Here is a 2,574-nt window from a genome sequence, read left to right as displayed (position 1 = left end):
AGGTATTCGAATAGGGGCTTCCTTGAGCATAGTTTACTTGCTCTGCTTGGATTCCAGTCAAGAGTTGACATTCCGCAGGAGTGTGGCCTTGGATTCCACAGACCTCGCAATTCTGAGTTATAGCAACCACGGCGGTTGGAGGTGATACGTTTAAACTTTCAATTTTCTGGACCAAAGCATCCACTTTTGCATTAACGTGATCAAGGTTACTTATCTCGTACATGCCAGTTTTCGGTTGAGGTTTTTCCACATTCGTTCGTTCGGTTCCCCACTGATAGTGATTTTGGGCCATGCTCTCGATAAGCTGGTAAGCATCAGCATAAGGTTTGTTCATTAATGCACCACCTGCGGCGGCGTCTATTGTTAACCTCGTGTTATATAAGAGACCATTGTAAAATGTGTGAATTACTAACCAGTCTTCCAAACCATGGTGTGGGCAAAGTCTCATCATGTCTTTGTATCTTTCCCATGCTTCGAAAAGGGACTCGTTGTCTTTCTGTTTAAATCCGTTTATCTGGGCTCTTAACATAGCTGTTTTGCTTGGCGGAAAATATCGGGCAAGAAAAACTTTCTTCAATTCGTTCCAAGTGGTGACTGAGTTGGAAGGAAGAGATTGAAGCCATCTTCTAGCACTATCTCTTAATGAGAAGGGAAAAAGACGAAGTCGAATTGCCTCTGAAGTGACACCATTAGCTTTAACAGTATCAGCGTATTGGACAAACACGGATAAATGAAGGTTTGGATCTTTGGTAAGATTTCCAGAGAATTGGTTCTGTTGCACAGCCTGCAACAGCGAAGGTTTAAGTTCGAAGTTGTTTGCTTCGATTGCGGGCGGAGCAATACTTGAATGCGGCTCATCTTGCGATGGAGCGGCGTAATCTCTAAGGGCACGAGCTGGTTCTGCCATCTCGGTTAAAGAAGAAAAAATGTTTTTGAAATCAGGAAGTTCTATAGGAGGAAGATTGTTTTCAGCACGATATTCCCGAATTCGTCGTAAGACTCGGAGATATAGTTCGATATCGTTGATTCGTAAATAGAGCGGTTCGCCTTGAGAGCGAGTGCGTGGCATACAAATCAACGAAAGAAAGAATAGAAGGAAAAGAAACCTTAGTCTCTACAGCGTAACGGAACAGTTACGATATCGATTGAATAAAAGTCCCCGGCAACGGCGCCAAAAACTTGATCGCTCGACTGTGTGAGTCGAGAATGGGATACAAACTGCAAGTGCACAGTTCTATCGCGTAGTTTTAAAAGATATCGATCCCACAGGGACTTATGAATCGATATACCGTTATCTAAAGTTACTACGTAAATCTAAGGTGAAGATGTTTGATTGTTTGGGGAAAAACTAAGAGCTAAACTAATGTCTAGATTAAATATTAATAAAACGGATATCGGTATGTAATTCGTCAAAACTAGGGAATCAAGTCTTTGTCGGTTTCTTGGTTTTAAAATGAATCGTTTCGGTTAACTTTATTGGTTAAAGGTTTTATCTCAAACTCTCGCTCTGTTGAATAAACCATGATTTTATATTAACGTAGTTGTCACTTATAATTAAGTCAAAAACCATATTTTGAAAACAATAAAGTTGCAGAAACTCCTTTTAAGAAAATACTAACCGTTTTAAACACCCTTATCTCAAACTCTCGCTCTGTTGACTTAGGTTATATAATTAAATCCAAATGCTTAACTCTCGTCCTCACATTCAATCTTTAAAAATACTTTTTGGAAAAGGTCAGAATTTAATTAACTCTAAAACTTGCTCTCGCCCTGATCTAGAATTAATGCCTAACTTACACTGTCCAGTTAAAATCTCAAACTCTCGCTCTATTGATTTTAACTTCTTTATGTCTTTTACTTTGGTAAAAAATCTTGTTATTAAACCTGTAAGTTGAGACCATAAAAAGATTGATTTTGATTTTAAGTTTAGATAGACCGACTCAATCTCGACCCCTTATTCTGCTTACTTTACATACCGATACCTAGGCAAATTAGCCAGACATGCTAAATAAATAAGAATTTATATCATGCATAAACAGACTCATTCCAGGCAGGCAATATGAATAAACAATAGAAAAAAACATTAAAAATTAAATAACAATTAAAGAACCTGAATGCGTATTACAATGGTCTTGAACACTCCACCACAAGCCGGTAGGATTTGTTCTTCGATTCTTCAATTAAGCAGTAAAATAAATCAAGGAAATAAAACTCGAATATAACGTAAGGTTAAATCCGGTATAAAGTTGCACAATAGTTTCCGGTGTAGAAACTATTACGCGAAAAATATCTAAAAGCTAAAAACGGGGAAGATAAATTGCAAGGGGAAAGAGAAAGTAAAGCTTGCAAAAGAAATAAAATAAAATGAACAATGCTAAGTGCTGGAAAGGAAAAAATAAATAAGCGAAGGCGTAAAAGGAAAATTTGGCAGAGCTTCCGCAAAACTGAGCGTGCAAAAACTCCCCCCTTTGAAACTTCCCAATTAGCTGCTATTTATACAGCTGCTGGTGTAACTATTTTTCAAGGGTTTCCGTGTGCGTGGTCTCGTTCCGAGGATTAAGCGTGCGTGGAAGT

General features: G+C 38.3%; 1 pseudogene; it reads left to right on the top strand.

Annotated features, from left to right (window-relative positions):
• Window positions 1-422: 422 nt before the first annotated feature.
• Window positions 423-522, top strand: LOC127133439 (uncharacterized; annotated as a pseudogene).
• The last annotated feature ends 2,052 nt before the right edge of the window (window positions 523-2,574 follow it).

This window comes from Lathyrus oleraceus, chromosome 3, assembly GCF_024323335.1.
Source record: "Lathyrus oleraceus cultivar Zhongwan6 chromosome 3, CAAS_Psat_ZW6_1.0, whole genome shotgun sequence".
Lineage (NCBI taxonomy): Eukaryota > Viridiplantae > Streptophyta > Magnoliopsida > Fabales > Fabaceae > Lathyrus > Lathyrus oleraceus.
Note: the sequence above shows the minus strand (reverse complement) of the source record. Positions and strands in the feature narration are given on the sequence as shown.